The sequence below is a fragment of the Siphateles boraxobius genome, unplaced genomic scaffold, assembly GCF_051911475.1.
Source record: "Siphateles boraxobius isolate OS27281-9 unplaced genomic scaffold, OSU_SipBor_1 111, whole genome shotgun sequence".
NCBI classification, from domain to species: domain Eukaryota; kingdom Metazoa; phylum Chordata; class Actinopteri; order Cypriniformes; family Leuciscidae; genus Siphateles; species Siphateles boraxobius.
In genome coordinates, this window is record NW_027508713.1 from 864,554 (window position 1) to 877,769 (window position 13,216).

General features: G+C 35.9%; 1 protein-coding gene across 1 annotated transcript in view; it reads right to left on the bottom strand.

Annotated features, from left to right (window-relative positions):
* The window catches only part of LOC143706717 (B-cell receptor CD22-like), a 76,203-nt gene that overhangs the window by 2,239 nt on the left and 60,748 nt on the right, over positions 1-13,216 (bottom strand). The gene's annotated exons all lie outside the window — the stretch shown is intronic.

A 13,216-nucleotide genomic window follows, 5' to 3' on the forward strand; every position in this document is an offset into this window, starting at 1 on the left:
CAAAATGTGTAAATGGTGTTTTAAAAATCATTTGATGTTCTGATAAAAGTGTGCTGGATCTCTTGCTGTAGAATCACAACAATAAAACAAAATGAATAAAGTATCATCTGTAAAAAATTCACACACAATGATTTTATTCTTATCATCAATCAGTTTATAGCATCTGATTGCATTTTATTTTGCTGTTATCAACATAACAATCAGATACAACTGAGCAGAGAAAAACTAATGTTACAAAATCAAGCGCCCAACTAAAGCCAACACTGATCACCGTAGCCTCCTAAGACCTGGTTGTCCACATACGTGGACATCACATCAGAGGTGGAAAGTCCAGGGGTCAGAAAGTAAATGTCCTGCCATATTTTTATTCCACCCACAGCAAAAACTCCAGTGTTAAATGAACTTTACTGGGAGTTTATTTGGATCCAGACTCAAGAGTGTTAAAGTTAATGAGAATAATTAAGTGAATAATTGAGTGATGATTGAGATATGATTGAAGACACCAGATGTAAACTAGCAGAATCACTGAAGGAGAAAATCTATATTTTAGTCACCGTTATGGTGATCAGTGTTTGCTTTAGTTGGGCTCTTGACCCTTTAAATGTTTAACTAAAGATTTTGTTTGGCTGTTTTAACAGCTGGATGACAAAAGATTAGATCAGATCAGATATTGTAGATCATGTTTAGACATAATCATCATTTGACCTGAATCACTGAACTCAATTTAAGCCTACTCTCTGACTTAAATGTATAATGATCATTACAGCATCACAGTGATTCTATAACATTAGATCCAGATTTTTCAAAATAAACCAAATGATATCTTAAACGTTGTTCTGATAAATAAATAATAATCTTTCTTTTAGGCATACACAGACATCAAGATTCAGTGTATGCATCTCAACAATGGTGACACACAGAATATTCAATTAGGAAAAGGAAATTACTAAGACAATTCAGATCATAATTTATTCATACCGCAATGCATGATGGGAGCCATGAATGAGTTTTGATTGGTGGCACCCAGAATGCACCGCAACATGCTATATAATTGTCACCATTGTTGAGAATCACAGGCTGATTCTTGATGTCTGTGTGTGCCCATAAAGTAATTAGAATAGAATGGCTTTTAAGAAATATTTTGGATAATATTTAAATTTCTGAAAATGTTATTCTGTGTACTCAAAAGGTTAAACTCCACAAATGAGTTTTGTGACAAATGATGATTATGTCAAAACATAACCAACACCAGTGCATCAGCTTTCCTAATTGCTCACTTGGCTGTTATAACTCATGTACAGCAGCCAAACAACATCTAAAGTTAATGATTTAAGGGTCAAGAGTCCAACTAAAGCAGACACTGATCACCATAATGGTGACTTTAAAAATGTGACGTTCTCCTTCAGTGATTCTGCTTGTTATCATCAGGTGCCTTCAATAATGCTCAATCATCACTCAATTATTCACTTAATTATCTCATTAACTTTAACACTGGAGTTTTTGCTGTGGGTGGAATACAAATGTGGCAGGACTTTTACTTTCTGACCCCTGGACTTTCCACCTCTGACCGAAACTCGGGTCTTAGGAGGTTAATGGTGAAATCAAACCAAACTTTTATTTTCAATAAATCATCAACATCTTAGCATCTGTTGATTCTCAAAAAAAAAACTGTAGTCGTCTACCAGAAATAAAGTAAACCTGGTTAGTAAAAAGTGAAGCTGGTAATACTGTTTGTGGAGTTGTTTAATCAGATCTTGAGAGATTTTATGTATTGTATCTTTAGTTGATTAAATCTAAGGCTGTGACTGGAAGTAGCTCTTGTGTTTCTCTTTTCTTCAGTGATTCTGCTTGTTAACAGCAGGTGTTCATCAATAATTCTCAATCATTATTCAATCAATTAATTATCTCATTAACTCCAACACTGATCAGTGTTACATTTAACAGAATGTAGTGTGCATACTGAGCAGTGTTCATTTCATCTGGGCAAACCCATGTGGGGCCAACATGGAAACCATGGACAAAACTGTCTGGGTCCAAGTTAGATAGCCCAGGTCAAACCCATGTGGGCCCCACATGGCTGTGCTGGCTGGGAAGCGTCCATTCTGTGCACTGAAACAACAGCGGGGGTTTCATTCTCCTTAAACCAGCTGAAGTTCAGAGCAGGAGGGTTTGAGTCACTTACTCAAAATGATGTAAGATGTATATATTTGAATTGCATATACAATTTCCACCCATTTTGATAACATAGTTTTAACATAAATAAATTAATAAACTGAATGTGATTCAGTCATACCCAATTGAAACAGGTAAGATTTATTTATAAACTGAACACATTTTAAATACATAATAACCAGGTTTATGGATTTATTATCATTACATTTAATTAAATCTTTCAAAAGTTTCTTGCAATCTCATACATTTTAGCGAACTGTATATTGCATGTTCCACAGCTGCACCCAAAAAATATTTTTTAAGTCTAAACTCAACATTTTAATTGCATATACAATTTCCATCCATTTGGAGTACAGGGCTTTAACATAAACAAACAAATAAATGTAATGTGATCAGTAATGTTTATCAGTCATACTTAAAGGCACACTATGTAATATTTCGCCACTAGAGGTCGTTTATTCAAAACAAAGGTGCAGCTTGATGATGCCTTGATTTGACTGAATCATGGGAGTTGTTGTCTTAATCTCTACAGCCGGTGGAGAATATGATGGACTCGAGCAGAAATCATATTCATGGATGACGGGTAATGTATTAAAGATTTTTTAACGTTACGAAAGCCTTTGTTAACAGAACGAGGCCGCTGTAGTGGAACTCAAGGGTACACGGGTATGATGTCATTGATAGGCGACGCACAGACACGGTCCGTGTCTTGGTGAAAACTGCTTATTTCTCTGGATTTAAACATTCTTAGAAACATTTGGGGTAATTTAAGTACACAAATCAACAAAATATAAAACACAGTTCAAGGGTTTTTTGGATATTTAACCAAAAATCGTACATATGGTGCCTTTAAATTAAACATGTCAAAATGAGACCCAGGAGGCACTGGATTTAGATTCCAACATCAGTCAGACGTTGGATTTTGGTTTAAAATTAAAGTCTGGTTGACGTCTAAACCCAAAGTTTGTTTGACGTCAAGCTCCAATGTCAGACAGACGTCGAATTTTGGTTGGAATAAACACAAAAATGCATGGCAGTACACTTATTACTAACCAGATTGATTTTATGTTTAAAATGTCTTAGGTTTAGATGTTAATGTTTGGTTAAAAATGTTTTTCTTGACATAAAAAATATATAAGTTACTGCAGTCCGAGAACAATGTATGTTAAAAAGTAAACTAAAGCAAACACTAAACTATTAATTTCAATCTAAAATCAACAACAAAATCTCTGTTAATTCTCAATAAGAACTTCTGTAGACGTCTGACAGAAATAAAGTCAGTCTGGTTAGTAATAAGTGAAGCTGGTAATGCTGTTTGTGGAGTTGTTTAATCCTCCTCTGCTGAGATCTTCACAGATTTAATGTGCATTTCACTCCTCTTTGCAGTGCGGTGTTATTCCAAGCAAAATGTCAAACAAACGTTGGGTTTAGACGTCAACCTGACTTTAATTTGTAAACTAAATATGACATCTGATGTTGGATTAGTTGGAGTCCAACATCTTCCTGAAGTCACATTGACGTGCTTGCTGGGAATTTATGTAATAATACACAGCAAAAGTGTTCATGTGTGTGCACAACTATTATAGTGTTAAAGGTACCATTGAAGCAGTTTTGAAGATAATGAGATAATTAAGTGAAGACTGAGCTTTAATGATAAACACCTGCTGTTAATAAGCATAATCACTGAAGTAAAGAGAAACACAAGAACTACAACTGACTTCAGACACAGTCTTATGCCGAGTTCACACTGCACGATTTCAGCCCCAAATTTCACCCGCCGACAGGTTTTGGGAGATCGCCGACAAGTGCCCTAAATCATAAGCAAATCGGTGCTTGTTCACGTGAGTGACAATCACGTAGTGTGAATTATCAAAGACGCGATCTGGGAGAAGCAATGATACGTCGTCGACAACCGTGAGATATCTGGACCTGTCGGAGACTCAAAATCCTGCTGTGTGGATGTGTTCTGACTGAAATCTACATCGACAATGACCTACAGCCAATGAGAGAGCAATACAGGGCAGATTTTCAGGGAGGAGTTATAGGCCAGAATATCAGTAATTTGATAGATATTTTTACAACCATATCAAACAGAAAAAAAGTGCAAACATTACATAAATTACATGAATCTTATTTGTTTAATTTATGTATGACTGACATATGAATCACATTCAGTTATTTTTAATTTATGTTAAAACTATGTAATCCAAATGGATGGAAATTTTCTATGAAATTCAAATACGTAAATCCTAAATTTAGACATCCATGTTTTTTATTTTATTTGAGTGCTGCAGCTCAGAGTCACTGAATCTCCCACCCAAATCTGACCAGCCTAACTAATGGACACTGAGACATTTCTGGGAGGGTCTTAAAATGATTACCAAACTTATTGTGGCAAAGATCATGAACCATTTTTTATGCTACTAATATTTACTGATATCATAATAGACATACTGGTATGTTCTATAGCATCTTGTGTTTGATTTTAAACTTACACCTGACGTTTAAAGTCAAAGCATCAGAGTATTTCTCTCCATGCTCATTGATGGACTTGCACTTGTATTCTCCACTGTCATCAGAGCTGATCTTTGAGATGTTGTAGATTCTTCCAGATCCTACAATCGTTCCTCCTTTAAACCAGCTGAAGTTCAGAGCCGGAGGGTTTGAGTCACTGATGCAGTTCAGAGTCACTGAGTCTCCCTTGACTATTGCACAACATGGACTCACCCCTACAAATGTGTGCTGCGGAGGATCTAGAAGAAAATGTGTTATTTTAAGTTATTTTTTTGCAATTTAAAACAGTTTGTACTACAGTAAAGTTTGTTTTAGAAACCATGTCATCACAGTGTTTGAATTCGTAATGGTGTTTATTTGCAATAAGAGTAAATCTATCTGTAAATTTGTGCTTAAGAGGCAAACTGTCCCGCAGTTTGCATTTGAGCTATTCGCACAGTAAAATCTCTGGTGTTAAAGTAACACTGCTCGACGTTCATGTGATATCCACCAGCAGGGTGTTAAAAGTAACTTTTGATAAAAGTGTGTGCTATATGAATAAATGTAAACGTAGCTACAAAAAGGTATTTTCTTTGCAATAACTGTAAATGTTGTTCATACTTCTAAAAAGTCATATTGGGTGCATCTGATCATATTTATTAAAATCATAAATGGATGCTGCATCAATGGGACCTTAATTGCCTTAACCCAAACCACATCGAACCTCCTGATCCAGCCCGATCTCATGAACTTCCCAGCGGGCACCTTGACATCAATTTAACATCAATATAACATCAAACATTATGTCAAAATGACGTCACGAAATAGGTCAAAAATGAAAGTCATATTGACGTCAAAGTGTCAATGTCAATTTGATGTCAAGATTTTGACCTCTGCTTATGTTAACAAGCAGAATCACCAAAGGAGAAAATAAAAAATTTAAGCCACCATTTTGGTGATCAGTGTTTGCTTTAGTTGGGCTCTTGACCCCAAAGCTATTACTAATTCAATTTTGTTTGGCTGATGTAATTGTCACTGACAGATGAACATTGAGAAAAGGTGATCAGGTGTTGGTTATGTTTTGACAAAATCATCACTTGGCCTAAATCACCTAAGGCATATAGAGTGTCTTTACCATATTAAATGCAGGAACACTGTGATCCTATAGCAAACAATTATCAGCATTTTCAATATAATCCAACACATTTCTTAAAAGCTGTTCTGATCAGAAGACTTAAAAAATTTATTTTATTCAGACACACTGGCATCAATAATCAGCCTGTGAATCTCAACAAGGGTGACAATAATAAGTTGCAGTGCATTATGGGTGCCACCAATCAAAACACATTCATGGCTCCCATCATGCTTTGCGGAATGAATAAATTATGATCTAATTTGTTTTAGTAATTTCCTTTTCCTAATTGAATATTCTGTTTGTCACCATTGTCGAGATTCATACACTTATTCTAGATGTCTGTGTGTGCCTAAAATGCATATTTGTTCTACCAGAACAACTTTTAGGATACCCTTTGGATGAAATTAAAAATTCAGGATTATATGCTGTAGAATACCATGATGCTGTAATTTTCATTTTAAATCTGATATTAGACTCCAAATGAGTTCAGTGACTAAGGTCAAAAGATGATTTTGTCAAAATATAACCAACACCATCAGATCACTTTTACTCTTTGTTCATCTGGCTGTTTACCACTAAGTTTCAGCAGCCAAACAAAATATAAAGTTAAAAACTTTGCGGGCAAGAGCCCAACTAAACCAAACATTGATCACCAAAATGGTGGCTTAAAATTGTGATTTTCTCCTTCAGTAATTCTGCTTGTTAACATCAGGTGTCTTCCATATTGGCCAATCATCACTCAATTAATCACATCAGCAACGGTCAAAATCTTGACATCAAATTGACATCGACACTTTGACGTCAATATGACTTTCATTTTTGACCTATTTCGTGACGTCATTTTGAAATGATGTTTGATGTCATATTGATGTTAAATTGAAGTCAAGCTGCCCGCTGGGTTGTGTATCTATAGCACAAATTTTATTTCTTGTACAATTTATATGGTAAAAACAGTTTTTGTGTGCATGTGATTTGCGGTTTTCGCGTGCATATGATACACAGTTTATGCCGTGTAATACACATGCACTCCACACCCCTAAGCATACCCTAGGGGTTTACAATGCGTATCATTTTCGTATCATTTTTGCCGTATAAATGAGACGAGAAATAAAATTTGTGCTATAGATAGCACTTTCATGAGATCGTGTTGGCTGATCAGTAAAAGTGTTCTCAAAGGTCCAGGAAAGGAGACACTTGGTTTTGCAGTCGGTGTGCAGAGCCTGTCCGATCAGCCCAAGAACACCACATCCAATTTCAATTATATAGACCACTTTTATTATTATTTTTTTATTTTTATGCTTCTCTGAGCTTATTTGCGATGGGAATAAGGAGAGAAATGAAATCGTTGGATTTAAACATGGGTCAATCGTGCAAAAAGCAGTTGTAAAAAGCCAGGCTGTGTGATGGTGGCAGTGGCTTGTACTTAAATAGACTCAAAATCTGTATTGATAAAAAAAATTTATATATATATATATATGTATATATATATATATATATTATAATAAAATATGACTGAATTCACACTCACACATGACATTGAGATAAAAACCAGGAGAGATGTGAGTGTGTCCGTCTACAGCACAGCTATATCTGCCTGAATCCTCTCTTCTGACTGACTGCAGCAGGAGTTCATTGTTTCTGTCTCTTCTCTCAGTTAATATCTTCTGTGAGTTTCTGTACCAGATGAATGTTGCTCTGTCAGTCAGAGCGCAGCTGCTTTTACATGTCAGACTGACTGAATCTCCCTCTGTCACTCTCTCAGGAGACTCCACCTGAAGTTCTGAACACAACACACACATTATATCTAGTGCTGCTGTCAAACACTGATTATTATTCAACATAATGCACAGAAGAAGAGATAAACCTCATCAAAGTCACCTGTGACAGTAAGAGTCACTCCAGGTTTACCAGTATATTTTCCATCAGGTTTATCAGTGATGAATCTGAAGTAGTACATGTGTGAATCCTTCCGTGTCACATGACTCAATCTGACGGTGCAGTTCTGCTGTTTATCTCCCAGATACTGAAGCCTCTGACTGTATTCAGTGTCATTAGACAGATCTGGAGGATTTACACTATCTGCAGGGCCTTTGGTCCAGAACGCTTTCATGATCTGATGTCCAGTAGGGTATGTATAATTGCAGTTCATTATCACTGATGAGTCTTTTAGTGCACAGATGTGTGAAGGACTGTAACTCACACTCCAATCACCACTAGAAACCCCTGAAACACAGAATTCATACTGAACAAATTAGCTTTAACTTGTGCATCAAAGATACTAAAAACATCTGTACGCAAAATGCAAAATCCTTTGAGAGTTTCTAAAGTGTCCAAGCGACTAACCGTGAATCATGAGCAGAAAGATCATAGAAAGAGGAGCCATTCTTTTGACTGACATCAGCATAGCAAAACCTACAACAAAAGCACGTCATTTTTATTGTATTGAAATTGTATTGTTCTCTCATTGTACTTTTAATAAGACAATACAGTAAACATATTTGGAAATAACTTTCTTGTTTCTCCTGTAATTCTTGGAATCAAATTACTAATGACTAATGCTAAAATGCGAGGAAAGGAAGTGAGGATTCAGAAATAGAAATGATACGCACCCCTATCCACACCACAGCAAAAACTCCAGTGTTAAATGAACTCTCCTGGGAGTTTATATTGCTCCAGACTTAAGAGTGTTAAAGTGTTAATATATGAGTGTTACATTAACACTCAAGACTGTTAAAGTTAATGAGATAATTAAGTGATTCATTGAGTGATGATCAGAGGTGGGTAATCCAGGGGTCAAAGAGTAAAAGTCCTGCTATATCTCATGCGTCAGTAACACACGGTATATGTTGTGAAAAAAATATTAATGTGACAACATTATTTTAGATTAAAATACCTCAGTCAATTAGTCTATTTCATGATAATTATGAACTATCACCTGATCTAATTTCACTTAACCTTTCTTTGCTGCTGCAAATGTGTTTGATAAACACACTGCCACAGCAGGGAAATATGACAAAATATTTAATAAGAGTTAAGAGACCAACTAATGGAAACACTAATCACTGTCATGGTGACTTCAAATGAAAAAGTTAAACCCCTGTTAATTCTCAATAAAAACCTTTTGTAGACGTCTGACAGAAATTAAGTCAGTCTGGTTAGTAATAAGTGTTGCTGGTAATGCTGTTTGTGGAGTTAATCCTCCTCTGCTGAGATCTTCACAGATTTAATGTCTTCTTTTATCTTCAGTTGATTTATCTAGGGCTGTGGCTGAAATTACTTCATATTTAATATACACAGATTTTTTTTGAATACGATAAAGTCAAGTTCTGGTTTATTTCTTTGCTCTTGGCTGGCATGTGACATTGCTATACAGAGGTGTAAAGTCCAGGTACAGAAAGTAAAAGTCCTCCTCAGTATTTTGTTCCAATCACCTGGATTTGCTAATTCAGACAGGAGATAGAACTAACTAGTGAAATCAGCTGACAGAGTTCATGGGTGGAATAAACATATGGGAGAACTTTTATTCTTTGACCACTGGATTACCCACCTCTGGTGATGATTGAGCATCATTGAAGACACCCTTGCAGTGCAACTATTTTACCCTACGCAGCAGCTCCCTGGCTGACCCGTAAATGTAATTTGTTGTAATAGTTGTAGCATACAACATGCTAATTCAGGTATAGTCCGAAATCAGAAGGTCTAATGATGTGCCCCATGCTCCATTTCATTAGTGCCTTAGGTGTGATCTATCCTGGACAGAGATTTGTGAGAACACCAGACTATACTTAATATACTAGAAATAATGATTTCAGGGTAATGCAGAATAAATCAAATATAACGTTTTATTTGTCAGGAAAAATGTATCATGCCAATTCCACAAGTAAATGATTAAAAGAAATTATAAATACACAACATCAATTGCTCAAAGATGACTCTAAGAGTAAGAAATGCATTCCTGACAGAGACACAGAGTGGTGTGTGAGTGTGTTCCGAGTGTAAGACTCGAGAAGCCACGGACACAGCACTGCATGGGGGTTTTCCTGGTCACAGTTTCCCAAAGATTGCTCTATCCTTAACCTCCTAAGACCCGAGTTTTGGTCAGAGGTGGAAAGTCCAGGGGTCAGAAAGTAAAAGTCCTGCCACATTTTTATTCCACCCACAGCAAAAACTCCAGTGTTAAAGTTAATGAGATAATTAAGTGAATAATTGAGTGATGATTGAGCATTATTGAAGGCACCTGATGATAACAAGCAGAATCACTGAAGGAGAACGTCACATTTTTTAAGTCACCATTATGGTGATCAGTGTCTGCTTTAGTTGGACTCTTGACCCTTAAATCATTATCTTTAGATGTAGTTTGGCTGCTGTACATGAGTTATCACAGTCAAGTTAGCAACAAGGAAAGCTGATGTTCTGGTGTTGGTTATGTTTTGACATAATCATCATTTGTCACAAAACTCATTTATAGAGTTTAACCTTTTGAGTACACAGAATAATATTTTCAGAAAGATAAATATTATCCAAAATATTTCTTAAAAGCCATTCTACTCTAATTACTTTACGGGCACACACAGACATCAAGAATCAGCCTGTGATTCTCAACAATGGTGACAATTATATAGCATGTTGCAGTGCATTCTGGGTGCCACCAATCAAAACTCATTCATGGCTCCCATCATGCATTGCGGTATGAATAAATTATGATCTGAATTGTCTTAGTAATTTCCTTTTCCTAATTGAATATTCTGTTTGTCACCTTTGTTCAGATTCATACACTGAATCTTGATGTCTGTGTATGCCTAAAAGAAAGATTATTATTTATTTATCAGAACAACGTTTAAGATATCATTTGGTTTATTTTGAAAAATCTGGATGTAATGTTATAGAATCACTATGATGCTGTTATGATCATTATACATTTAAGTCAGAGAGTAGGCTTTAAATGAGTTCAGTGATTCAGGTCAAATGATGATTATGTCTAAACATTATCTACAACATCTGATCTGATCTGATCTCTTTGTCATCCAGCTGTTAAAACAGTCAAACAAAATCTTTAGTTAAACATTTAAAGGGTCAAGAGCCCAACTAAAGCAAACACTGATCACCATAACGGTGACTAAAATTTAGATTTTCTCCTTCAATGATTCTGCTAGTTTACATCTGGTGTCTTCAATCATATCTCAATCATCACTCAATTATTCACTTAATTATTCTCATTAACTTTAACACTCTTGAGTCTGGATCCAAATAAACTCCCAGTAAAGTTCATTTAACACTGGAGTTTTTGCTGTGGGTGGAATAAAAATATGGCAGGACTTTTACTTTCTGACCCCTGGATTTTCCACCTCTGATGTGATGTCCACGTATGTGGACAACCAGGTCTTAGGAGGTTACATACCCACACCAGAACAAAAGGCTTGTACAAATATTTTTAAGAGTTTGCTTTGGGTCCATCCCTGTACCCCAGGGGGTAGCACCTGGTCTCGAGGGAGAGGGGAGATATCTTGAAAAGACCAGAGGTGGAAAGTCCAGGGGTCAGAAAGTAAAAGTCCTGCCATATTTTTATTCCACCCACAGCAAAAACTCCAGTGTTAAATGAACTTTACTGGGAGTTTATTTGGATCCAGACTCAAGAGTGTTAAAGTTAATGAGATAATTAAGTGATTAATTGAGTGATGATTGAGCATTATTGAAGACACCTGAAGCAGAATCACTGAAGGAGAAAACCGGAATTTCAGGTCACCATTATGGAGATGAGTGTTTGTTTTAGTATGGCTCATGATCCTTACATTGTTAATAGTGATGGGATTTATGGCTCTTTGAGGGGATCCGGATCTTGGCGATCCGTTCCTTACAAAGAGCTGTTCAAAAGAATGGCTCTTTTGGCTCTTTTAAATATTTAATCAGTTTTAAGAAGCCAGCTTGAGGGCATCTCAGTTTATCCTGGAAATAATCACTGGGAGGAATGATGAGGTGAGATTTGTAGTCAAATAATTTAAACTCAGATATCACACACCAATATCTGAGTTTGATTTTTTCTGAAATATAGATTATTACCTCATTTGTCATGTGTGGACTATATACCATAGGGTTGCACAACATCCCTCTGTTTAGAAAGTGACATCACTATTTTGGATTCACCTTTAGTACAAAGTGTGTGTATGTGTAAAGCTATGTTGACTTATGTTATTCATACAATACCTACTCACAAATAAACATAAAAAACAAAGCCGGCTGCAATGAATTTCTGTGCAAATCAGCTTTTACTACAAACAGTAACACTTCCACACAAGAACATTGTTATCACACAAGAACATTTTGATTAAAAAAAAAACGGCTCTTTTGGCTCTTTTTAAATATTTAGTCAGTTTTAAGAAGCCAGCTTGACGGCAGCGCGCACAACTCCGCTCCTAATCAATGACAAAGGCACGTAGGTTTTTTTTTCCATTGGAGTACTCACGTAAAGGATGGGCGCGCATGCACAACCACTATCATCATGCTGTTAGGCAGTAGTACCCCTGCGCTGGGTGCGCCCCTTCCCCTATAACTGAGGAGCTAATTTGTGTGCATCTGTGTGAAACACGCATAGGAAAAAAAGAACGACAGAAAGAACGGCTCCCCTCCAGCCGCGACTCGGCTCCCATCGTTCATGTTTATGAGCCGTTCAAAAGAATCGGTTCGTTCACGAACGTCACAACTCTAATTGTTAACTTTAGATTTTATTTGGCTGATGTATTTGAGTTATAACAGCCACATGGACAGAGAAAAAAGTGATCTGATGGTGTTGGTTATATTATGACAGTGAATATTTGAACTTTCCGAGTTTGATTTATGTTGTTGGTTACAGCATAACTGAGATTCTGCATTAATATCCAGAATTTGAGATATAATATAAAGCAGTTCTTAAAAGTTGTAAAAAAAAAAAAAAAAAAAAAAAAATACTTCTATTAGGCACACACAGATATCAAGATTCAGTCAATGCATCTCAACAATGGTGACGAGCAGAATATTCAATTAGGAAATGTAAATTACATAGACAATTCAGATCATAATTTATTCATACCGCAATGCATGATGGGAGCCATTAATGAGTTGTGATTGGTGGCAACAAGGATTATTATTGTCACCACAGTTGAGATTCACAGGCTGATTATTGATGTCTGTGTTTCTAAATAAATGCATTTGAAAGTGATTTGATCAGGAAAATTATTAATAAATGTTTTGGATTATAAGAAAAATACTATTATCATATGTTGTATAACTACTAAACTGTTGCTATCAAGTTAAACAGATCATCTGAATAAATTTTATTTTTCAGATCACAGCATGATTATGTCAAAACATATCCAATGCTATCAGATCACACTTATCTTTGTTCATTTGACTGTAATAAATCAATAACAGCCTACAAACAAA